This window comes from Leptopilina heterotoma, unplaced genomic scaffold (genome assembly GCF_015476425.1).
Source record: "Leptopilina heterotoma isolate Lh14 unplaced genomic scaffold, ASM1547642v1 Lhet_65, whole genome shotgun sequence".
Classification (NCBI taxonomy): domain Eukaryota; kingdom Metazoa; phylum Arthropoda; class Insecta; order Hymenoptera; family Figitidae; genus Leptopilina; species Leptopilina heterotoma.
Genome location: NW_025111152.1, coordinates 4,701,181 through 4,728,994, shown reverse-complemented (window position 1 = coordinate 4,728,994; position 27,814 = coordinate 4,701,181). Strand labels below are relative to the sequence as shown.

At 26.3% G+C, this 27,814-nt stretch overlaps 1 protein-coding gene across 4 annotated transcripts in view; it reads right to left on the bottom strand.

Moving 5' to 3' along the window:
• Positions 1-27,814, bottom strand: part of LOC122510014 (disks large 1 tumor suppressor protein) — a 1,103,313-nt gene that overhangs the window by 112,041 nt on the left and 963,458 nt on the right. The window lies entirely within an intron of this gene.

The following is a 27,814-nucleotide window of genomic DNA, read 5'->3' as shown; positions in this document are numbered from 1 at the left end:
AAGGATGCCAATAAATGTTCATCTTGCAAGTCTTCCAACTTTGTACTTAACTATCGACATCTTTTGATTTACATTCTCGCCATCTTTGCAAGAATCTTCCCTTTTGTCAGACGAGAGTTTTCTAATTAGGAAAGTTTCACAGAAAAGCCAATTTTCCAAAATTAACAACTACAATAACAATTTTTTCCATCTTCTATACATTTCCATAAATTTATATTCTATATAAATTACTATAATTTGTATACTATAATTACTATATTTGTTTACTACAAATATATTATGTGCATTTTTGAAAAAGTTTCACTAATCTTTCACTCACTTCTAAATTAAATTATTCAAACAGGGTTGCCACAAAAATTTAATTTTGTTTTCCCTGCCTTTTTCCTAATTTCCAGAAAAAATTTTGACTTCTTCCCTGACATTGAAGAATATTCCCAAGTAACCTGTAAGTTTGCAGCAAACTTACACCACAAGATTTGCAATCTTACACGTAAGCTTGCTGCAAGTTTGCTGCAAGTACAAAAAGGTCCTACTTGCTGCAGGATTGCACAGCAAGCTTAGGACAAGCCAACACTGCAAGTTTCTTGAAAATTCCCAAATATTTAAGTATATAATATTAAGCAAATTATTTAATATTTAATTTTTATTTAATTTTAATATATTTAATATTTATTTAAAATAATATAATGGTAACAACGTTATAATAAAAATGTTATTAATTTCTCCAATCCACAAAATTATAGTTGTGTACTATTATCCGTGATCAGTGGATAATAGTAAAAAATTGTAAACGTCGTGGCAGACATTAATTATTGATATTATGATCTAAGATACTATTGTGAAGCACCTGTTTAGGGGACTGATACTTATACTCTCCGCGAGACAAGTCGTGCGCGAGAGAGGTATTTCTCGCCATCTATCACGGAGTTAAGATGATAAGATGAGTAAAGAAATTATTGTCAGAAATAGAAAAAATTAAAGGGTTTATATTAGAATTCTTTCTAATTTCATATTTTTTGAGACGAACAAAAAAGACACAAAAATTCAGAATTTTCTTATAAATTCTAAAAATTTAATTTTTTCCAGTACTTTTAATAAAAATCTCTTACTTTTTCCTGAATTCCCTGACCTGTGACAACCCTGTCAAAACTTCAATAATTTCTTTAAACATTTCTCTTCATGATTTTTTTAAAATTTATTCATGTAAATTATTGCAAATATTTAATGGAAAAGATTGCAAATAATTGGTTTGTAAAATTATATTAGACCAATTTATTAAATTATTTCATTAAAAATATTTGAAAGTAGTTGTTCAAAAGCAATAGATTTTTTAATAAAATGTAATTTAAAAAATTTCCTTATAATTAAAATTTGTAGTAAAATTTTTTTAAAATAAAAATTTTTTTAAAGATTTTTTAGAAAATATAAAACAGTCAAGTTTTTGAAGAATAATTCTTCAAACATTATCTTCGAAATGATTCTTTTCTACAAACATTTTATAATCTAAAAAAAATAAATTTTTTTACAAATTTTAATTCACTTTTTTGAAGATATGTAATTAAATTTAAAAAAATTGTGATACACAAATTCTGAATTAGTTTTTTAAAAATATTGTTCTCGCAATTTTACGAAAATAACTGAATTTCTTTTGCAAAATTTTGAATTTTTTAAAATCCAATAAACTTTTCGAAGAACTTTAATTTAAAATTTAGAAAAAATTGTTTTTTCCAAAATTATTAATGATCGTAAAAAATTAGACTTTTTATAGAATTTTAATATTAATAATAAATATTTTGTGTAGATATTTGAATTTATGTAAATATGTAGGTAACTGAAAATATTGAAAATAATTGAATGTCAATAAAATGTAACAAAAAAAATCCTAAAAACTAGTAACATTTTTTAAATATATTATATAATCAATTTTTTTGAAAGAATTTCAAAATTTTTATGAAAAAAATGCTTAAAAAATTATTTATTAAAAATAATTTTTAAAAATTAATTTTAATAGTTTAATTTAAAAGTTTAATTTTAATTTAAACTCTATTTAATTGTATAATATTTCAAAAGTTTAATTGCCTTAAAAATATTAGTCAAAAATTATTTTTATAAACTTTCACTACTGTTATTTTTCACACTTTTCACATGAACGATTTTCGAATTAATTTAAACATAGTAAGATTTTTTGAAAATAATTATGAACCGCAAGTTTAGAACGTTCAAATCAATAAAATATTTTCTAATATAAAAATTTTCAAAAATTATTTACTGAAATAAAAATCAAAAAGAAATTAAAAAAATTGAAACTTTGCAAATCCACCATTAGTTGGTAGATCCTAAAATAGAATCGACAAACTGGTCCCTTTTCATGCGGACGTACATGCAAGTCTGCTATAAAAATCAATGAAAATGTGAACAATGGCAAAATATCGTAAAAATGGAGAATTTGTGGATTTCGTTTTAATAAGAAAAGAAGACAATACGGATATATGAATCCCTTGATGGATAATAACAATGCTTATTGAAGATGAGAGAGAGAATATCTCAAATTACGTTAGTCCTTATAATCCCGAGTGCCTCGTACTATCAATAGCAGAACAGGTATTTACCACTGTTTCCATTATGTGTACATCCGAGACATTGCGAAGGCATCTAACATTAGCAACTGCAGACTGCGAGGAAATTCGACACTCTCATATTATACATTCCCGGAAGTAATTAACTTCTCTACATAACAAAGGTGGATTCATTAACCTTATTCTTTTAATACCAAAATAATCATTTCCATAAATTTCCATTGTCACGAAATGACAATGAAAATCTCCCTTTATATCTTCCTATTTTTTCCAAGTCACAAATTCACATCATCCCCTGAATGTTAGTCTCAACGTTGAATGACACCAAATTTTTCCCTCATGATTCCAAAAAAATCCTCGAGAAAATCAAGCTAATTTTTCAGGGATGCCACAGGTTAGAGAAATCAGAGAAAAGTCAGGAATTTTTATTAAAAGTACTGAAAAAAATTAAATTTTTAGAATTTATAAGAAAATTCTGAATTTTTGTTTCTTTTTATTTGCCTCATAAACCATGAATTTACCACGAATTCTAAAAAAAAGTCTTAAATTTTTTCTATTTTTTGACAATAATTTATTTTAAATAACTTAATTCTATTGCAGAACTGCCATAAAGTTATTACTTATGAATTATTTAATGAAGTATTTTTTTGAAAATTTTTAATTTCAATATTCTATTTAAATTAATCTCAATTTTAAAAATTTTAACGCAATTCTTTTAAAGAATTTAACTATCTTAATAATTATTAAAATTCTCTCTAGAAATTCAATTATTTTCAAAAATTAAAAAAAAATTCTCGTCAACATTTCAATTATCTTTATAAATAGCAAAATTCTTCGCCAAAATTCAATTATAGATATTCAAGAATTTTTATAAAATTCATTGTAGAATTAAATTATTTTCATAAATAACAATATTCATCACAAGAATTCAATTATTTTCAAAATTAATAAAATACTTCGCAAAAATTCTATTATTTTTAAAAAATCTAAAAAAAATTGTCAACATTTCAATTATATTTATAAACGAATAGTAAAATTCATCGACAAAATTCAATTATTATCAGGTATTTTAATAAAATTCATTGCAAAATTCAATTGTTTTGATAAATAACAATATTTATTACAAGAATTCAATTATTTTAAAAATTAATAAAATTCTTTGAAAAAATTCAATTATTTTCAAAAAATCTAAAAAAAAATTGTTGTCAACGTTTCAATTATCTTTATAAATGAATAGCAAATTTCATCGATAAAATTCAATTATTTTCAGTAATTTTAATAAAATTCATTGCAAAATTCACCTATTGTCATAAATAATAGTATTCATCACTAGGATTCAATTATTATCAAATGTAATAAAATTTAATTATTTTCAAAAATTTTAATAAAACTCGTTGAAAAATTCAAATATTTTCAAAAAATTTTCTTAATTCAATAAATTGTATATCTATTTTAATAATATCTTCTAAAAGAATTCAATTTATTTAAAAACAATTTTGACAAAGTTCTACACAAATATTCAATTATTTTCTAACATAAATGAAAATTTCACAGGAATTCAATTATTAAAAAAATAATTGCATAAATTTTTTCTACAAAATTAAAGAACCAACAATTGAGGAGCAGGATTCTAGAACCGGCTCTTCGCTCGGACCGTAAGCGCTAATACCAGTCGGGTGGCAGTGAGCGCCTCTGGGCCTCTCTGCTACCCGACTGATATTAGCGCGTGCATTCCGAGCGAAGAACCGGTTCTAGAATCCAGCTCCTTAATTGTTTGAAACGTTTTTATTAAATTGTTTGCAATAATTCAATTTTTTTCAAAATTAATAAAACTCATCAGAATTTCAATTATTTTTAATACAATTTTACTCAAATTCCTCGAAAAATGTAAATTTTATTAAAATTCGTCGAAAGTATTCAATTATTTAAAAATTTGTTGATAAAATTCTTTACGAGAATTCAATTTTTAGAAACATTCAATTATTCAATAAATTATTTCTTTTTGTTTTTAAATAATTGATTTCTCGTAGAATTTTCTAATAAAAATTGATTTAAAAATGAATTTCATTAAAAATTTTAGATAGCAATTGCATATTCATTATAGCATGGATTTTTAGAAATAAGTGCATTTTGAAAAGGTTTCAAATTAAAATCTTCGAAAATTTGAATTTTTCATACTTTTAACTGGCAATTCAGTAGAATTAATTTTTTTGAAAAAGTTTAATTGAATTTTTTTGTTGAAGTTTATATTTATTTTTTATTTGAAGTTTTTATTTTCTAATATATATTCAATTGAAGAACTTCTGAATAATTGAAATTTTACGTAAAATTAAATTGTAAACAAATGGATTTTTAAGTTCTCAAAGAAGAACTTTTTCAAAAATTAATAAAAATAATTAATTTAAAGAAGAATTTTATTTAAAAATTATTGTAGAAAATAATTAAATTAAAATGATGAAAATAATTTTGAAGAAGTTACAGTAACAATATTCTTAACATAAAGTAACGATTTTATCACTCGGTCACCTTTTAGTATTATAAGACGTGAAGAAAGTGATCACTTTCTTCATGTTTTATGATAATATATTCTTATCAGTTATTGAATTTTATAAGGTTTGAATTATAAATTTAAAAAATTTTAATTCCTATGGAAAAATAACAATGATTAAATATTTATAAAAAGAAGTTATTGATGTTTTCGAATAATTTTCCAATTAAAGAAATTCATAAATAAATATAATAGAACATTTGTTTGAGTATCTAATAATTTTTGGAGTGAATCAGAATATTCTTTAGGGTCAGGGAAAAAGTCAAAATTTTGTCTGGAAATCAGGGAAAAGTAAGGGAAAAACAAAATTCAATTTTTGTGGCAACCCTGTTTTTGTTTTTACATTCGAGCGTCTAAAAATCAGATGAAATCATTTTCGGACACTATGTGAATATATACAGAAAAAAGGGAGAAAAAAACTGAAATTTTCAGCATACCTATCAGAAATAGTATATTGTGCAACAAGTACAGAAAGAAGGTGTTTTCCGACGAGTGCAAAGTTTGCTGTCCCGGGCGAAGCGAGGGCAGCAATTTGCACGAAGTCGGAAAATCTTCTTTCGTACGTGTTGCACACAGTACTATGTGCAACACCTTTTGGTTTTGATAAAAAAAGCTGTTTGGAAACGCAAGTTGACGCCAACATACGTACTGTTTAGCAGGGTTTGAAACGTATGTTACCGCACGTAATATACGTGATTTTCTACGCGTATATTACTGTAATAAACAGGTATTCTACAAATAGAAAACAAATACCTATGTATATCACCAAAAAAACCCAAAAGTTTAAGAACTTTGCCGCACAAGTGCAGCAAATTATTGTTTTGCGCCTACTTTACAGGCATGCAAAGTATTACTTTCCTTACAGGTGTTGCACAAAATATTTTCTAACTCATATTCACTAGAAAGAAATAAATTCCACTCGATTTCTTGGGTCTGGTTCGATGAAGCAAAATGTTTAATGTACCATGCATAATAGCCAATCAGTTGTTTTTACTGATAAAGCACTAGAAAAGTGAAAACTGTAAATAATATTTTACAAATATTCAAAAGCGATTCGTCGTGAAATTATTGATCCGTAAAACGGAAATTTGTCAAAGATGGATTTATTCGTTATATATATGCGTTATTGTCGAAATAGAAAAGCGCGATAAAAAAATCTCTTTTTACCAAATCGAAGCAACGATTTGAAAATAGTATAAAAAAATGTATTTCAAATTCTTTTTTTTATCGTCAACTTTTTTTTGCCCCCTAACTCTCAACTATATATACAATTGCAAATAGAAAATAATACACAAATACCTTTTATCTACTATTGCGTTTTCAATTTCATCTTTTGATTTTTTTATAATGTTCCCTGTGAGAAACAATTTCGAGAACATCTTTAAATGTTGTATGAGAGACTTTAAGAAACGACGGAATTTCAAAGTGGAAATTAAATTCAAGGCGAGGTAGCTGAGTTGAGAATTCATTGATTTGCAATAAAAGGTATAAATCAAGGCACACGTGTACCTTATATCTGTGATGGTATTTTTTTTTTTCTCTCTACTCTTTCTAGGATCCATTCTCTTTTACCACATTAAAAAGAAATCCTAACACTATATTTATGACAATCCAACATAGAATACGAAACATTTTGGGGATTGGATTCGATAATGTGAAATTTATTAACGAAATTTTTATAGTAATAAAAAATGGTGATTAGGTGATTTTTGAATTTATTATTATTTAATATTTTAATTTAGAGGGTTGCCACAAAAATTTAATTTTCTTTTTCCCTGATTTACAGACAAAATTTTGACTTTTTCCCTGAACCTAAAGAATATTCTGATTCACTCTCAAAATGATAAGCTAATCAAAAAAATGTTCTATTACATTTATTTACGAATTTCTTTAACTGTAAAATTATTCGAATTTATAAAAAAGTAAAAGAGTGTTTTTTCTTTTACCTTTTATGTACGTCTTCCAAAAATAGAAAAAATTAATTTATTGAATATTTAATCATTATTATTATTCATAGGAATTCATACTTTATTATTATTATCCGTTATTAAAAATAATGGATTTATAGAAAAATTTAGTTAAAAACACTAATAAAATTGAATTTTGGAGAAGTTACAAATGATGCAGACATTCAATTATTTTCAAAAGTAATAAAATTCTTCGCATAAATTCAATTATATTTAAAACTTTAAAAACATTGTCTTCAAGATTTCAATTATCTTTAAAAATAATTAAATTCTTCTCCAAAATTCAATTATTTTGGAACATTTTCCTCAATTCAATCATTTTCAATACCTACAAATTAAATAAAAATTTTCAAAAGAATTCAATATATATTTTAAAAAAATTTTGATAGAATACTAAATTATTCCCATAATACAATTTTTTATAGGAATTCAATTATTTTCATAAATACATAATAAAACTCATGGCAGAATTTCAATTATTTTTTTTTATTATACAATTTTAATCGAATTCCTCGAAAAATGTAATGATTCTTAAAAGTTTTATTAAAATTCGTCGAAAAAATTTAATTATTTAAAAATTTGTATAATAATTGAATATTAAATGCATTATAGCATGAATTTTTAGAAATAATTGAATTTTAAAAAGGTTTCAAATAAAAATCTTTGAAAAATTTAATTTTTTATAGGTACTTTTAACTAACAATTCTGAAGAATTAATTTTTTGAAAAAGTTTAATTGAATTTTTGTTGAAATTATTTGAAGTTTTTATTTTCTTAGGTAGGTATATATATATATTTAATTGAAGAATTGCCGAATAATCGAAATTTTTTAAAACTGAATTGTAAACAAATGGATTCGAAAATTCTCAAAGAACTTTTTTAAAAATTATTAAAAATAATGGATATTTGATTTCTTTTGAAGAATGTTAATAACATTTTTGAATATAATTACATTTTTCGAGGCATTTATTTAAAATTGTATTAAAAATAATTGAAATCTTATGAAAAATTTGATTATTTATTAAAATAATTTAATTATTACAGAACGAATTTTATTACACTTTTTTAAAAAAATAAATCAAGCGAATCAAGTTTCAAACGAATCTGATGAATTTTAAATTTCGTCCGCCATATTGGATCCGCCCTGTTGAATTTTAAAATCTGACAATGGAATAATCAGTGACCCGAAAAATCGCCGTGTTACCAATTTTTAGAAAGTTCATCGGAATTGCGACCAATTTTTACAAAAAATATCTAATTTGCTTGAGTCTTGTCTCAAGACGATTTTTATGATTGCTGATTACGAATTTTATATTAAAATTTTTTAATTCAATGAGCGGATCCAACATGTCTGATAAGTTTTCTTAAAATGAATTCAAATGATCAACATCGTTTGATTTAATTTGCAAACTTTTTTTCTAAATCCTGATCAGTTATGACTATATTTTGATACTACTAGATTTTTTATGTAAATTCTTATTCTTGTCTTAATTATATTAAATCTGTTTTTTATTTATAATTTAAAAAATTTTTGAAATTTTGAATAATAGTAGTTTTTACCTCTATTGATACCAAATTCGTAATCAGCGATAGTAAAAATACCCATGAGACATGATTCTAGCGAATTTCGTAAAAAATTGATTTAGAATGCATATTTCAATACATATTTACTTACAAAATAAACTCGACCGGACAAATAGGTTGTTTAACTCACCTGAAACAAAAGGAAAAGAAAATACTTTAAATATAAGAATTAATTATCAAATAAATAAAGAATGAAAACAAATTAATAAAATTCTAATTTAAAATTTTGATGATTAAATGATATCAAAAATTAATTCAATAAAATTGTTTTTAATCAAATATCATAATTTAATTTGTAAGATTAATTTAATATTCTAAAGCATAAAAATAGTTTTTTATAAATTATTGTAGAATATCTAATAATTTTTATTAACAGCATGTGACTGAACGTTACATTACCAATACTATTTTTCGGCCATTTTTCTCTTAATATAAAATAAATTGAACTGAAATTGTGTAAGAATAACGGGGAAGGGCAGTGATGTGCAAAAGTTTAAAAAAAATTTAAATTAATTATTATAAAACACTTCGAAATTTGTAAAAAAAAAAGAGAGGCTTGGAGTGACCGCCTCAACTGGTAATTTTAAAGTGTTTTATAATAATTAATTTTAAAAATATTAAAACTTTTGCCTTTTCACATTCCATTTTATTTAGACTTCCTTATAAATTATCAGCTCTATTATTTATTAATTACATTAGAAGAAAAATGATCGAAAATTCACATTTTTACAAATTTCTTAAATATCACTTTTGTCATAGATATTTCAAATTTTTACTAATTTAGATTTAGAGAATAAGTTTTGTAATGAATTACATTTAAAATTAGTTAATAAATTTGTGATGTATATATAGAAATGTATAGAATAAGCTACATTCGTATTATTTAATTAAAAAAATTAATTTAAACTTAATTTTTAATAGAATAAAACGAAAAATTCTATTTAATTAAAAAAATTTTCTATCAATAATAAAAAATTAGATAAAAAAATTGTTTTTTCAAATGGTTTAAAATGATTCAGTATGTCAATGGAGAGTTAAAAACTAGTTTCAAAAAACTAAATAATACTTAAAAAAAACTAAACAATAGTTAAAAGACTGAACAATAGTCAAAAAACTGAACAATAGTTTAAATACTAAATAATGCTTTAAAAACTGAAAAATAGTTTAGAAACTAAATAATATTTAAAAAAAACTAAATAATAGATTTAAAAATCTATAAAAGATTTCGCATTCGCGGTGTCTTATAAAAAGAAAACTTTATTTCTCGGCAAAGTAGCCCTCATAAATTTCAACTGGTAAAAAATTGATATCGAACATTTTTTTTCTTCCTTTCTGGAGAAAAATTCCTACAAATTTCCAATGAAATAAATGCACACGACAACGTGCAGGTCGATGAAATATATAATGTCGAGAAATGGAACTCCCGTTATAATAACATAAAGATAAGGAATCCCAGGAGCAAAATGTCATTTCAATTTAATGATTCGAATTCGCACAGTGCATCTACAATTTTCTACATGCAAGTGAAATACGTTTCAATTTATATCGTTTATCCATGAACAAATGACACTCGATTTGGTCCCTTAGCGTCTGTCGTTAAAGACCTAAAAAGGGCGGTTCTTTTTCTTCTTTTTCCCGACAAACTTTCTGGGTCAAATGACACAATTGAATTAAAGAAACATTTTCTTCCAGAAGAGCTTTCCTGCATTAAATTGGTTCTAATTAAACCGAATACGAATTGACTAGACTTCTTAATTAATAAAAGAGAACTAAGAATAATTGAGAAATAAATTTTTAAAAATACCTTTTTTAAAAATAATGTTAATATAATTTTGCCACTTTTTAAAATTTGAAATATGAAAAGGGAATTTTAGTGAAATATTATTTCTGTTCGATGAAGGAAAAATGTGAATAAAGATTCGATTATGAGGGTTCTTTGCAAAGACTGAAATATTTGAAAATGGAGGACAAATTTTTAGCCATGTCTAGACTAAAGAAAAATATCTGGACGTTTTGAAGCCTGGTTTACTACACTATCGACACTTGAATCGATAACGATATCTTAGATTTTACGTGTTCTGTGTACATACATATATATAGTGTATTCGCACACGAAGCGAGCGTCGCGACGCCCAATATAACCTATGCAAAAGGCTCTCTCTCGAGGCTCACGAGTGTCACGTATCAAATGAGGTATCGCCCAGAGGTAACGATATTCGATATAATTTCCATTCTCGTTTACATTTCTCTTTAAAAAATGATGCAATTTTCAACTTTTCATTAAAATATGGCAAAAACATAACACCGTGACGATTATTAAAAATTTAAATAAATCATTTTCAAGCATTTATGTCACTCTTTTAATTTTACTTCAATCAGGTCTCTAAATTTAGAGTCGACGTAAAGCGTCAAAAAAAAAAAAAAATTCTCCAAGCGAAAGCAGAAAGTAAACAGTCTACAAAAATTTTAGATTTAAACAGTAAAATGAAAATTTCCACACTAAAGGAAACTGAGGGACAGTAACACAAAAATTATTGCTTTTTTTGGCGATTTTATTTGTCACAAAAATTTGAGACGTATTTCTATGACTTTATGTATTTTTATTTTTTGGATATTTTTAAAAAGGTGCTGAACACCAAAATCGAGGATTTTTTTATCAATTTTATAAGTTTAATACTTTTTTTTAGTATTTATTATAATTTATAAAACTCTCTGTCTATTTCCTAATCAGAGGTGACACAAAAAATTAAATTATTAATTATTTCTCTATTATTGCAAAATTATTCGAAAACATCAATAACTTCTTTTTTAAAAAAATATATTTAATCATTATTATTTTTTCATAGAAATTAAGATTTTTGAAAATTTAAAATTCAAACATTTTTAAAATTCAACAACTTATAAGAATATTGTTACTGTAACTTATTCAAAATTATTTTCATCATTTCAATTCAATTATTATTTTTTACCTACAATTTTTAACTAAATTTCTTCTTTAAATCAATTAGTTTTATTTCGATTTATTTCGATTATTCGGAAATTTTTCAATTAAATACATATTTAAAAATAAAAACTTCAAATAATTTTTTTAAAAAATTCAATTAAACTTTTTTAAAAAATTAATTCTACAGAATTGTTAGTTAAAAGTATGAAAAATTAAAATTTTGAAAGATTTTTATTTGAAATCTTTTCAAAATCCAATTATTTCTTAAAAATTCACGCTATAACGCGTGAATTATAATTCAATTATTATCTAAAATATTAGCCAAAATTCATTTTTAAATAATTGGATTCTTTCGACGAATTTTGATAAATTTTTTAAGAATAATTACATTTTTCGAGGAATTTTATTAAAATTGTATGAAAAAAAGTTTTTTTTTATAAATTTCTTCGCAATAATTCAATTATTTTCATAAATAATAAAATTCTTATAGAAATTCAATGAGTTTCATGTAAAATAAAACTCAACGTAGAATTTCAATTATTTTTAATAAATTTTAATCGAATTCCTCGAACAATTTAATGATTCTTAAAAATTTTATTAAAATTCATCGAAAAAATTCAATTATTTAAAAATTCGGATAATAATCTTTATAAATAAGATCAGACTTTTGTCTGTACATTGCATAGAATTTGAAAATTCATTTTTAGTTTTTCTATTTGAGTAGTAAGAATTGAAGGGCTACATAGAATAAGGGGACGAACGCGAGGCTTGGAAGGGATAGTACCAGTCAGGTAGCAGTGACGGGCCTTGAGCCGCTCGCTCCTACCTGACTGATATTATCCCTTTCAACCATATGCGTTCGTCCCCTTATTTTATGTAGCCCTTCAATTCCAAAAATGACAATAAAGAAAATTATGTATGTATGTATGTATGTGTGTACCCAGGTGCGAAAAGTTGGTCGGGCCATGGTCGCGCCGACCAAGTGGATAGTCGTGCCGACCTTGGCAACCAAAGGTCGGCCAAACTAGCGAATTGTAACACCTGCCGTCCAGTGGCTGACATGGTCGGGCCGACTATGGCTGCCAAAGTCGGACCGACCAGGGGTGCCAAAGTTTTGCCAACCATGTGAAAGAATGTCGGCTTGACTTTGGCAACCATGGTCGTGCCGACCTTGGCAGCCAAAGGTCGGCCGAACTAGCGAATTGTAACACCCGCCGTCCAGTGGCTGACATGGTCGTGCCGACTATGGTTGCCAAAGTCGGGCCGACCAGGGGTGCCAAAGCTTTGCCGACCATGAGAAAGAAGGTCGGATTCACTTTGGCAACCTTGGTCGTGCCGACCTTGGCAGCCAAAAGTCGGCCGACCGATTGCAAAAAATTATTAATTATTTATTATTATTATTAATTATTATTATTCATTATTTATTTGTTTATTGTATACATCTTAACACTAAACGCAATCTTACACATAAATACAAATTAAAATTTCTAACGCTCGCAGGAATCGAACTCGCAACCTAACGCACCGAAGTCTAACACGCTAACCATTACGCTACGCTTACATGAAAGCCTAAGAACAAAAATGATTTTATAAGCTGCAACTTCAAACTGACCATCGGCCCGACTCTGGCCAAAGTCGGCCCGACCAAGTGAAATTAGGTTTTTTGCACTCTGGCTGTCATAGTTTTACCGACCGTCGGCCCGACTCAGGCCAGAGTCGGCCCGACCAATTGAAATTAGGTTTTTTAAACTCTGGCTGCCATAGTTTAACCCACCATCGGCCCGACTCAGGCCAGAGTCGGCCCGACCAAGTGAAATTAGGTTTTTTGCACTCTGGCTGCCATAGTTTTACCGACCGTCGGCCCGACTCAGGCCAGAGTCGGCCCGACCAATTGAAATTAGGTTTTTTAAACTCTGGCTGCCATAGTTTTACCGACCGTCGGCCCGACTCAGGCCAGAGTCGGCCCGACCAAGTGAAATTAGGTTTTTTGCACTCTGGCTGCCATAGTTTTACCGACCGTCGGCCCGACTCAGGCCAGAGTCGGCCCGACCAACTAAAATTAGGTTCTCTAAACTTTGGCACCCATAGTCGGCCCAAACTTGGGTGGAAACAGTAACCAAAGTCGGCCCGACTTTGGCTGCCGACCTATTGGCAGCCATAGATGGGCCGACCTGGGCCCGACCTGCCAACTCTGGCGGCCGACCAAAATTCGCACCTGGGTATGTATGTATGTATGTCTGTCCGCAATATTTTGTCCGGGATAAACACAAAGACTACTTGACCGATTAAAACGAAACTTTACAGTCTCTTTGGTCTGAGTCTAACTTAAATTTATAGTCATATCCAATTGAAAAATATTAAGCTGAACAAAAGTTATAGCTTTTTTCACAAGATTCAAAAAATCAAAAAAATGCAAATTTTTTAATTTTTTGTCAAATTGATGTGACACTTTCTGTAGCTACTTTTTAATATAAATACAACTAATTTTCACTATAAAAATGAAATATAAATAATATATACGAATTTTTAAGCCAAAATCATATTTTTGATTTTCGAAAAAATTTTAATTAATTTTTTTTTGTTGAATATTGTTTAATTTTTTATAATTTGGTAGTGATATCGGTTGATGTTTTTTAATTTTAAATTACATTTATTTTATTAACAAGTTTAGAGGTCATGAATTTGATGTCGATTACAAATTTTCTAAAATCAATGAACGTGAGTTTGCGAATAATTTCTAAATTGATATTTTCAGGTTTCAAGTTTTAAAATTTCATAGTATGTATTGTCATATTTAACGTAGAAAATAAAATATATCTGTTAAATATAAAGCGTATATAGTAAAAGTATCAATAAAACTGAAATTTGACTTCAGCAGGCACTGGGACATGGAAAGTCATTAAGACGCCATTAGAGCAAATTGGGATTTATGAATCAAAATTTTCTTATTTTTGAATTCTAGAAATGTTTTAGAAATGACTTTGAAGATAAATAACAAATTCCTATTTATGAATTAAAATTGTTCTTCTTGAATTTTAGAAATGTTTGGGGTATGTTGTTGCTTTCCAAAATTCTATCCGGGCATTACGCAAAAACGGGTAAAATGTAAAATCCCATGTGGAAATTTTTAATAGGGATATGGAAAAATTATACCATACGGTTTTACATGGGAATCCATATGGTTTCCTTTATAAAAGTGGATCCCATGTAGATTTCCATGTGGGAATCGAAAACGTACTTATACACTGAAAAAAAAGTGCTGTTGAATCAAATAGCTCCATGCTATTGAATTTCCCGTCATTGATTCAATGACACATTTATTAATCGAAAAGTATATTGCTTAAAATGAAAAAATGAAACTGTTTAAATTAAAAGTACATTACTGTAGAATTAATGATATTGTGCAAATTGTTTCTATAGTTCATCTATATATAGCAACAGAATAATTTATTGCTTCTTTGATATTATTCATTTGAAGCATCTAATAGATAAATTTGAAGAAAATGCGTGTAAATTTAAATCAAATGAAAAATTGTTTGCTACAAAGAAGCGCGCTCTGAAAACGAAAGCATATGCTTTCGTTTCAATGAGTGGTGCTATTGCGGACTGCCTATAGCATATGCTATAAAAATAAGAACACTATGTATTTGAGACATTGACAGGTGCTAAATTTATTGAAATACTAACCCACATATATTTATATGTTTATTAAACCTGTCGTTTTTGAGATTCCAATATAAAAAAGTATTATTTAAATTCTTTTAATTAATTAATGACTAGTTAAATATAAATTCCCTTATATACGCGAAAAATCTCGAGCACGGTATTTAACCACAAAGTTAGTGCCCAATGTTGAGAAGCGGATGTATTACATTGCAGCGCGGCGGTTCTCGTCTATCACGGAAGTTAAGCGTCGTTGGTCGCGGTTACTAAATGGATGGGTGACCGCTTGGGAGTAGCCGCATTTTTCTGACTAAAAAAGGTAAGTGTGTTTCAATGTGTATGTGTGTGTGTTTAGCCGTTGGAAAAAATGAAAAAAGTAATAAAAATGTGTATGTTTGTGTGTAAAATTGAAAAAAGATGTGTATAAGAAGTGTTGTGTTAAAGGTGTGAGAATTAATTATAGTATATAAAAAACATGTGAACAAAAATTTCCTTTTTTCAATTTATCGTTGGTATATATTTAACCACATAAAAGAATTGAATTAACAGTATGGTGTTATTCAATCGATAGCAACAACTAAAAAAATTAAAAGTACTAGTTTTTGAATCATAAAAATGATGCTTTTAAATTTAAAAGTTATAGTCATTGACTCAAAAGCATATACTGTTAAATTAAAAAATTTTGTTTATTGATTCAAAAGGATTCACCTTCGAATTAACATAGTATGCTGTCAATTTGAGAAATATGCTTTTGTTTCAAAGAAAGTGATACTATCGAATCATTAGAATCGGTGCTTTCAAAACAACAGCATATACGTTAGGCAGCCCGTTATGACACTATTCAATGAATCAAACCCATATGTCATTGATTCAACAGCATTTTTTTCTCAGTGTAGTTTCTACTAATACATTTAACAGAGTGTCTATTAACCGCAAAGGAAACCCGAGAAATAACCGGGAATTTAATTCAACCAGGAAAAATCGGAAATTTTCTTATCTAATTAAAAAAAGTTTTATTATATTAATTCGTTTTTAAAAAATTGCTTTTTGCTTTAATTTCTATTGATGTAATATTTTTATTTGACAAAATTTAAGACCTACTTAAAACTCCAAAAGCTTGTGGAAAATTAGTATTAATTATTAATACATTAATTGAAATACTACAAACGCATAAAGTACTACAAATTGACAAATACTCTTCTGTAAATCTGAATCAGTTAAAAATAGTATTTGATAGAAAAAGTCATTTACTGATTCAAATTGTAATATTTTCCTAATGAAATAGTTAATGGTAACTAATTATTAGTTTTTCCCAGTCAAATTAAATTCCCGATTGGTAGACACCTGTTCAAAAATATTAGTAGAAACTAAAACCCGTCGAAGACGGGTACGACAGCTAGTTGTATATAAGTAGGTATTAAATGCATTGTAGCATGAATTTTTAGAAATAATTAAATTTTGAAAATGTTTCTAATTAAAATCTTTGAAAATTTGAATTTTTTACAAATGATTGCAAAAATTCAATTATTTTCAAAAGTAATAAAATTCTTCGCAAAAATTAAATTATGTTCAAGGGTTTAAAAAAAATTCTCTCCAAAATGTCAAATATCTTTATAAATAATTATTATAGCATGAATCTTTAGAAATAATTGAATTTTGAAAAGGTGTGAAATTAAAATCTTTGAAAATTTGAATTTTTCATACGTTTAACTAACGATTGTGTAGAATTACTTTTTTTTGAAAGTTTAATTGAATTTTTTTAAATATTTATTTGAAGTTTTTATTTTCAAATATATATTCCCGTATAGAAATTGCCATGTTATGGCCTACACAATGATCAAAAGATCTGGCCCCTATTTGGGCCATGGTTAAATTTCTACACGGGATTTAATTGATGAATTTCCGAATGATCGAAATTTTGTAAAATTAAATTTTAAACAAATGGATTTGAAAATTCTCAAAGAACTTTTTCAAAAATCATTCAAAATAATTGATTTACAGAAGAATTTTAGTTAAAAATTCTATAAATCAGTTTCTTCATGTTTTATAATAAATATTCTCACAAGTTGTTGAATTTCAAAAAGGTTAGAATTTGAAATTTTTGAAAATCTTGATTCCTATGGAAAAATAATAATGATTAAATATTTATTAAAAAGAAAGTTATTGATGTTTTCGAATAATTTTCTAATTAAAGAAATTCGTAAATAAATGTAATAGTAAATTTTTTTTGAGTATCTAATAATTTTTATAGTGAATCGGAATATTCTTTAAGATCAGGGAAAAAGTCAAAATTTTGTCTGGAAATCAGGGAAATGTCAGGAAAAAAGAAAATTAAATGTTTTCGGCAACCCTGTATCAAATAATTTTTAGTTGTCAAAATCATTTATAGTATTTATTCCAATAATAAAATTATTATTGATTCAAATTTATTTGATGATTTAAATAGAAATTATTTGATTGAAGTAAATATTTATTTTATAATAGACAAGTACTCATTTTTTTGAATCAAAAAAACCTTGTTTTCACTGTGCCTACTGCTACATTTTCTTTACTAAATAATTTCGAAAAATTGTTTTCGACTCTTTTTTCCTCCTTTCAAAGTTCATTCACCTTTTTACAATCGCTTTTTTTCCACCAATAAAATACATTTTTTTCGAGATTTTTTTTCCGTACAGTGACAGAATATATGAAACTCTTACTGAAAAATGTTCTTCACAATAACTGTGTTTATCAAAAATATTCGAAACATGTAATCGAACTTTAACGTGACTCTTTACGTTTCGTAAAAAAAACTGAAGGCGATAAAAACTACTCGCCTGAAGAAGAATGATATGACAATGTAAAAATGTAATGGGATCATATAATATTTGTATAGTGTACTTCCATTCAACACTCTCTAGAAAAGTAGTCATTTCAAACATTTTTTTCCCCCTCACTTGAATAATAAAAATACACTGAGAATTTCTACTTCCACGAAAAAAAGAATTACAATTTTTTTTTCTCTTCTTAGATCATGAGAAATATTTCATAAACATAAATTCTACTTTTGTTTCACTTTACGAGAGGGGTTTTTTGAGTTTAAAAAATTTACGTTCGTATTTGTAAATGGCTGAAATGTGTGTATTACATCAAGTTGGTCTAGTTAAAAAGTAAAATCTGAAGTTGCGTCCTTGAAAAAGCAAAAATTTATCTTCAACATTTTTAAAACAATTTTCCTATAATTTATAATGCAAAAAGAGCAATATATATATGCAATATATATATATATTTATATGTCTGGTTCAAAGGCCAAGGCTAAATATACACCAAATTCGAATAAGCAAATAAGAGGAAACTGGGACGAGAAAATGAGATTCGGAATGTGCATAAATTTCATTCTGACCATCTAATTTGGCTGATGAAATTTATTCCCTTTTGTATAATAACGATAAAAATTGTAGAAAATAATAGTCATAAAAATGTAAATAATAATTAAAATATTTATTTTATTTTTATTGAAAATAATAGAGACGTTAAATAATTTATACAACAGAATTATTAGTATATTTTATTAAATATAAATTTATATCATAAATAAATATTACACTGAAAAAAAACTTATTTCATTCAATGAATTCAAATTATTTGAAAAAATATTTACTTGGTTCAACTAATTTCACAGGCACACAAAAAAATAAAAAAGTCAAAACCCAGAGGTCACACCCCCCTATCCCCATGTTTTTGGGGTCGCTGAAACCGAAAATGACCATGAAAAATTTTTTTCATCGGCCATTTTCCCGCTACCACCCCCTTACACCTGCTCCCGGGGGTTATGGAATTTCAGTTTAAAAAAAAGTCGAGTAGGGTGTCTATTCCTATGTTTTTTGGGTCGCTGAAACCAAAAAAGACTACAAAAAACAAATTCTTCCCTCCCTTAACCCCCTACAACCCCCTTAACACCCGAAAGGTGGGGGCCGAAATTCGAATTTTCACGAAAAGTCGATTACGGTGTCTAAACCTACGTTTTTTGGGTCGCTGAAACCAAAAAAGACTACCAAAATCAAATCCTTTCCACCCTCGACCCCCTACAACCCCCTGCAATAATTTTTGACAATTAATATTTAATTTTCAATTTCCCAAAAATCAGTTCGTTTTATTTGAAAAAATTATTGCAGGGGGTTGTAGGGGGTCGGAGGTGGAAAGGATTTGATTTTTGCAGTCTTTTTTGGTTTCGGCGACCCAAAAAACGTAGGTTTAGACACCGTAATCGACTTTTCGTGAAAATTCGAATTTCGAGCTCCCACCTTTCGGGTGTTAAGGGGATTGTAGGGGGTTAAGGGAGGGAAGAATTTGTTTTTTGTAGTCTTTTTTGGTATCAGCGACCCAAAAAACATAGGAATAGACACCCTACTCGACTTTTTTTTAAACTGAAATTCCATAACCCCCGGGAGCAGGTGTAAGGGGGTGGTAGCGGGAAAATGGCCGATGAAAAAAATTTTTCATGGTCATTTTCGGTTTCAGCGACCCCAAAAACATGGAGATAGGGGGGTGTGACCTCTGGGTTTTGACTTTTTTATTTTTTTGTGTGCCTGTGTTTTTATTTGGATCTAAAAAATATATATTTGATTCAAATAAGTTGAATTATTTGAATTACATTGATTTAATCCAAATACATCTTAATTGGAACGAGTAATTAATTAATAATAAATAATTAATTAGGTAAATAATTAAACATAAATAATAACTTATTTGAAACAACTCATTTATTTATTTCACTCAAATATTTGATTCTTTTATATAAGAATTACTCGACACAATAAAATTATGTTATTGTTTCAACTAAACTTAATTATTCGATACAAATAATTAATAAAATAAGAATCAAATAATTTTTATTTGATTTAAATAAATTTTTCTTCAGTGTATTAATTAAAATAAGTTGAAAAAATAAAAAGGAGTATAGTTCAATTCAAGCTTAAACTATTAACCAAAAAATATAAAACATAATGATTAAAAAAATGTTAAGAAATAGAAAAAAGAATAGAATTTTTACAATAAAAAAAATTCTAATTTAAAAAAATAGTTTGATTTAAATTTAATTGAGTGTGAAATATTATGCAATAATAACAGGCCTAAAGGAAAACCTTGAAACAAGTATATAATTTAAAATCTATTTTTATAAACTTGATGTTTTTTCCCCACCTCTTTTTTTAATAATAATTTTAAAATAAGAGTAAAAAATAAAAAAATAAAATTACAACCTGTCCATACAATTTCTACGATTATCGAGAGAATATGAATTTTCAATTTCATGGTAAAATACGTATTACAATAAGAACATTAAAACAAAATTGCAGAGTGGGAAAGAAATATTTCATTTGAAAGAATTCTTTTTTTAATCTATACTTCATTGTTATTGAAGTTCATGAGAAAATTTTAATAAAAGTATTTCCCTATTATATAAAACTAATTTGCACACAAATGTTTTAAGTATTTACGGTTGATGCGCAACGAGGTTCATTTTTATACCTTCCACGGAGATTGACATAATTCAATGTGTATATATATATATATATATATATATGTATTTATAACCATGAATCAGAAAATTGTTGAAGAAAATAATAGACGAAGATTTTATTACTTCGGATATAAAATTGATATTAGAAAAATAAAATACTAACAAAAATGTTAGTTTTTATTTTTATCTCTTAAAATAAATATTTACGAAAACAAAAATACTAGGTACTTTAAATGTTATTTTTTTATTTATAATTATATTTATATTAAAATAAATATTTAAAAAAATAAAAATACTATATGCAAAATTTTTTTTATAATGAATTAATAGTTCTCTGTAGCTCAGTGCAAGAGCAATCAACCGGTAATTGAGAGGTTCTGGGTTTCGATCCCCAGCAGAGTTAGTCCCTCACTTTTTATAGTTTTAGTTTTCAAATATTATTAATTTTATTTATATTTTTTAATTTTTAACAGTTTTATTAAAAAAAATATTTTTAAAAAATAAAAGTGTTTATTATTTTCTATTATTTGCGTTCAGAAATAAAAAAATCATCCAATACTGAAATTAACATTATGCGAGAACGACAAAAGATTTAGATTATTTGAGAGAATAAAAATAAATATAAGTAAGAACTAATAAGATTAAAAATTAATTTTAAAACGGTTGATAAATTATTAATAATAGAAAAATAAAATTATTATCTAATTTAAATGCATTTTTAATGACTTAATTTGAGTTTTATTCACTACTGAATTAAATCTGGTTTTGTATGAGTCTTTACTAACCACATAATTGATAGAGATTGAAATTCCTTTCTTGTCTTGTTCAATAAATTCTCCTTTCTTTCTTTCACTCTTGACTCATTGAATATCAGCTTCGTTTAGAGTTTATAACTTTATTAATTTTTTTTAATTCACAAACTTTAGAAATTTATAAAACTACATTAAACTACATTGTTTATTTATTTTATATTCTATAGTTTTCAACTAATTTCTATTTTACAGTTTTCCTTCTGTAGTAAAAAAATTTATTTTTTATAATTATAAATTAATTCTCTATAGTATTAATTAATTTTCTATAATTATAAATTTATTTTCTAAATAGTTACAGATTTATTTTCCTCGAACATTAATTTATTTTCTCTAGTTACTAATTTATTCTCCTGAATTAAACACTCAATACTTTAATTTTTTCTTTCTATTTTTTATAATAACATTTTAAAAAATTTCTATCTAAAGTTGACAACTTTAAAAAATGTTTTTTAAAATTTTTTAAATATTAACACAAAATTTTATAAATCACAAAATTGTCACAAAATGTGGAGAACACATTGTACGCGGTAGCACTGTCACTTAAAAACTGAAGGGGACTGACTTTGAAAAAACAAATAAAAATGGTGGGAAGGAAACTGTTTGAAAATTTAAGTGCGACGCTTTAGAAGCGTGGTGAACGAATCGAGTGAACACCAACTGAAGATGATGGATAAAACCTTCTTCTACCATCGACTTTTCTGACTCACAAGTGACATCGACTTAAAACGAGTCATATCATTACGAATGCAACGACTCGCTCAGAATACGCACTCATCTTAATATCGATGAAATAATCTAATCGCCAAGAAATTTTATCGCACATTTCGTAATAGTGAGTGAAAAAAAATTTTTTATTTTTGTTCCGGCAACAATTTTTTTTTTTTAAAGTTTTAACAAAAAATTAATTCAGATGCAAAAAAAATGTTTTCCATAGGATAAAAATTAATTTACTAGTTTTCAATTAAAAAATAAGTTTTAAAAAAGTGACGATCAAATAATTGAAGAACAAATAATTATATATTCGGATTATTCAATAAATAAATTTATTTTTATATATAATTTAATAAATTTGTGACACTCTTCGAAGAAAGGTACATTAGAAGAAAAAAATTGTAGGTTATGTTTGTAACTTTGGGAATAAAAATACACAAAGAGGATCAACGTTCAATACAAACTTTAGATGTTTAAGTCTTCATTACATCTAAAATACTTAATAAAAACTGATTTTAGTTTTAAATTAAACACAGAAACTTTCAATTAAGGTAAAAATAAGACAAAAATAAACCTTAAAATTATTTGCTTACTTCTTCGGAGCGCGTCTCATTTATAATCAAAGAATATAAATTTGTGACTATAGAAAATAAATTTATAATCTAAGAAAATAAGTTTTGTAACTACAGAAAATAACAAATTAAAAAAAAAATAATAAATAAAACAATTTTATTTCAAATGCTTATTTATTATTTATTTACTCTTTTTATATGTAAACATACGAGCGAAGAAATACAAGTAATAAATACAAGTAATACATTGAAGTAAATCTGTAAAAATTTATTATTGCTGAACACATAAGGTAACCGGAAATTAAAGACTGTGACGTCACCTACGAATTGTTAATTCGATGAAGACAAGACATTCTATCACGTTCAAAGAACTTTCCCCTCTTTCATTATTTTATGGTTTCAAAGTTTTGTCAAAATCAATGTTCTAAACGAATTTAAAAAAAACAAATTTCTTTTATTTTCTTGATAATATTTATTATTAAGTATTTAATATAATTCAGGGTTGCCACAAAAATGTAATTTTGTTTTTATCTGACTTTTTTCAGATTTCCAGACAAAATTTTCACTTTTTCCCTGATTCTAAAGAGTATTCTGATTCACTCTAAAAATTATTAAATACTCAAAAACATGTTCCATTACATTTACGAATTTTAATAAAATTTTTAAAAATAACTACATTTTTCGAGAAATTTGATTAAAATTATATTAAAAATAATTGTCATTCGGCGACAAGTTTTTTTATTTATGAAAATAATTGACTTCCTGAAAAGAATTTTATTATTTACGGAAATAATTGAATTCTTGGGAACAATTTTATCAAATTTTTTAAGAAATTGAATTCACTAAAAAATTATATTATTTGTGAAAATAATTGAATTCCTGCGAAGAGTTTTAATAAAATTTTTTAGAACAATTGGATTTTTCTATAAGTTTATTTAAAATTGTATTAAAAATAAATCAAATTCTGCAATAAGTTTTATTATTCATGAAATTAATTAAAATATGATCAATTTTATAACTTATAAAAATAATTGAATTCCTGAGAAGAATTTTAATATTTTCGAGGAATAATTGAATTCTTACGAAGAATTTTATAATAATCTTTATAAATAATAGAATTTTATTGAAAAATTTTATGAAATTTGTGATTTAAATAATTGAATTTCTGTGCAATTTTTATTATTTTTCTTTCACTTAAAAACACACACATTCACAGAATATTTTGTTCATTTTGTTCAATTACATATTCGTTGTAATTTGTTAATCTCGGTTTATTTAATAAATACTCACTCGCAAACCCTAACAGATAGTTCTCTATTGTTATTATAAATATTATTGTTGTTATACATACTAATGTATATTCAAACTTTTGTTTACCTTTTCAATTATTATAAAAAAATATGTTATATTCTGTCTTTTGTTTTAACTTTTAATATGACAATTTTTTTATTATTATTGCCATTATATTTTTAATTATCTATTATTTTCATATTTATATAATAGGCGAGATAAGAAAATTAAAAATAAATTTTAACAAGAAACAAAATTGATGAGAGATTTCAGTCTATTGTGATCGAGAAAGTAGATAAAAATGAGAGAAGATAGAAAATCAGAGATAAGTGCATCGTTCTCTCGACAAAGGCATTTCTATTTGGAAAATTAAATCAAATATCGACGAAATGAATCATTCATGCAATGATTCATTCCAGTGGCAATTCACAACGACTATCGAAACTAATGCATCTAATAACCAGTTACGTAATGTCATAATAATAAATTCTCTCAATTCCTCTTCGTCTTTTGTTACAATTTTATTACATACCCTCCAAAAACAGAATGAAAATTGGAAAATAATAACAACAATTATAATAATTTCTACTCTAATAATAAAAATAATAATAAAAATAAAAACAACAATAATAATATTATCAAAAAGAATATTAAATATTATAATATTACTAACTCAAATGGTAAAAATAAAACTATATAGTATTTTGCATAGAAAAATAGCAATAATAAAAAACTAAACCAAAGAATCTGTTAATTATATTAGGAATTTTAATTAATGATGTAATTATTAATTGCTTTAAAGGAAGCAAAAAATTAAAAAATTAAACAAAGAAAATTATAACTAAATAAAAGGAAGAAACAAAAGGAAGCAGAAAATCGAAACAGCGAAGAAAAAATTGTCCAAAGAAAATCTCTGAATTTTCGGTGAACAATGGAAATAAAAGAGGTGATATTAAGACATCCGATAAAGATTTATAAGAAATACTGAACTAAAGACTGCTGAACCCTTTTTTTCTTTTAATAAATCGAGGGCATTGAAAGTTGAAAATGACGGCTAATATTTTTTGATAAGAGATTTTTTTTGTTCAGCAGTGGGTTCTTCGTCACCATAAAAGAAGATGGTTAGTTCTCAGTGATAAAGCACTAGGAACAACTACTACTATAGATGTTTACGAGGCCATTTAGAAACTGGGAACGAGGCCACCTGAGCTTCTGACGTGCGGGGGAAGCGTGTAATGCATTCCACAATGCGCACTTATGATCGAAACGATTACAATAATTTACTTATTATATTCTTTTCACTCTGCTATATCATTCACAATAGGGTGCACAGAGAAAAAAAGTAATAAACAAACATTTTACTGTTGACATGGAGAAACTTTAATTGGCCCAATTTTTTGTGCATTTGCGACAATTTTTACACTTCTAAAACAACCGAACTGTTTTTTCCCCTAACCTTGTCATATTTTATTTGGTGTCCATTATTTGAAATGAAATTTAAACACAATTTATAATCAGCCAGTATTGATAAAGTGTAAATGATTATTATTTCATTGCAAATGTTTTGTAAATGTTTTGTAATGTTTTTTAAATAAAAAAAGCACTAAAGAAAATTTTGCTAGGTTACGAAAAAAATGCAGTTTCCGCTTTGCAATTTGTGCTATTTTCGGAGTAAAAGTTGAAGTACATTTTTGTTAGAATTAGGGATCACCCAAAACTAATAAAAATGTACTTTGAACGTAGCAAAATTTACTTCGAAAATAATAAAAGTTGCAAAGCAGAAATGTGCAAATATCCGAACATTTTATGTTTTACTGAAGTAAAAAGTAAAGGTTACACTACCGTCGAAAATTATCGGTACAATATTTTCACTTTCATATCACTTTTCTTCAAATTAGTTCAAGTTTTTACTATAAAACAGATGTAGAAAATAAGTTTTGTGATCAGAGTTTTGCAAGAAAACTTTAGAAATTATTTTATTTTAAACTAATAACAAGTGAAGTTTTTTAATTTTAAAAATAGTAGGGGAGAGTGGTCCTAAGTTGGCCGCCTAAGCAAATTGGTCGAAAATAGTAACAAAATGAAATTTAATCACTTCGGCAAGTATATATTAGTGTTCAGAGATCGTTTTGCTATAATTTTGTGGTATTTAGAACGTTATGGAATGGCTTTTGTAGTCTTAATACAATAAATAGTGAAAAGCTGCATTTTGGACATTTCAGAAATAGCGGTCCTAAGTTGGCCACCACTTTTTTTCGCTTGTGTTTAAGGAAGAAATGCATATTCTTTTCAATTACGCAGAAATTTTACAAATTTGATACATTTAGGAGAATAAAAACGCATTATTTAACTATTTTTGTTTAGAAAATGAAGCAATATTTTATTTCATTTATTTACAGTGGTGGATGGCTGTAGAGACAGGCGTTTTTGTACTTCATTTTTTCTAATGTTTTTTAAACCATTTTTTTTTGTTTTTTGTCTTTGTTTAATTCCTACGTTACACTTTTAAGGTCTTTCTCGTGATGAAAAACACAAAAAAGAAGCAAAACATAAATAAAAACAAACAAAAACAATAGGTGGCCAACTTAGGACCACTGTAGATTTTTACAAGTTTCAAATTACTATGCTAATAAAAAAATTTAATTAAAAAATCAACAGAACCTCTTATTACAACATTAAATAAAGGAACTAGCGCACACACTCATTTAGAAATTTTTAATTATTTATCTCTTGTAGCTGCTCTCGAAAAAACAAGAAAAATTAAATTTTTTTGGTCGTAAACAATATTATTGTCCTCACAATGCGTAGAAGAATCTTAGATTATAATTAGGTCCATAAATTATATCATGGTTTATCAATATATCATACCACAAAATTATAGATTCATCCAGTATACCATCTCTGAGAAATGCAGGGTGGCCAACTTAAGCCCACGGCCAACTTAGGACCACTCTCCCCTATAGATTTTAAAAAATTTAATGTTTTCAAAAAATAAAATTTCGAAAATGATCAAAAATAATTTGTTTTAATTCTAATAATAAAGATTAAATTTGAATGCAAAAGAATGACAAAAAAAATTATACCTCAACAGCTTAAATAACTAAATGTTGGAATTTCAATGGTCCCACCCCTTAATTTCTCTAACTATTGGCTTCGTCCATAAATTACGTCACACGTTTTTAGCCCATTTTTGACCCCCTCCCCCCCCTTTGTCACACTACGTAACATCTGAAGGAACTCCCTCCCTCTAAATTACGTCACAATTCGTAAACCCCCCTTTAAAAAATTTGACTTTTTTTGAAAATTTGGGGGGGGGGTAGAGGGGGGCCAATTTTGCTAACACCGCCTACTTTGTGAATTTTTTCTGAACATACTTGCAATAATTTATTTTTAAATAAAACGGACCGATTTTTGGGAAATTGAAAATTAAATATTAATTATCAAAAATTAGGGTAAATTTTTAAAATATTAAAAAATAAAATTCACCATTGGAAAAGGGACGAAAAAACCTTTCAGAAACATATTCTAAAAAAATTTTTCCATTACAAGTATGTTCAGAAAAAATTCACAAAGTAGCCGGTGTTATCAAAATTCGTAAAATTGGCTCCAAATTTTCGAAAAAGTCAAAAATATTTTTTGGGTCATTTC